This window comes from Acipenser ruthenus, chromosome 3, assembly GCF_902713425.1.
Source record: "Acipenser ruthenus chromosome 3, fAciRut3.2 maternal haplotype, whole genome shotgun sequence".
Taxonomy (NCBI): Eukaryota; Metazoa; Chordata; class Actinopteri; order Acipenseriformes; family Acipenseridae; genus Acipenser; species Acipenser ruthenus.
The window spans coordinates 462110-462500 of NC_081191.1; positions in this window are offsets into that span (position 1 = coordinate 462110).

Genomic DNA, 391 nt, shown 5'->3' on the forward strand with positions numbered 1-391 from the left:
AGGTCGAAAAAGTCCCCTGGGTCGACATTGTCTATACCTTTTAGGATTTTGAATGCTTGAATCAGATCACCGCGTAGTCTTCTTTGTTCAAGACTGAATAGATTCAATTCTTTTAGCCTGTCTGCATACGACATGCCTTTTAAACCCGGGATAATTATGGTTGCTCCTCTTTGCACTCTTTCTAGAGCAGCAATATCCTTTTTGTAACAAGGTGACCAGAACTGAACACAATATTCTAGGTGATGTCTTACTAATGTTGTCTTAGTGCCTAATCCACTGCCACTCTGGTTTTCATGGATTTTCTTGGTATATATATTAAAACATAAACCCTGTTTTGGCTGTCATCTTTTTTCATTTTGAATTGATTATAGAAGTTACTGGCCACGTCACA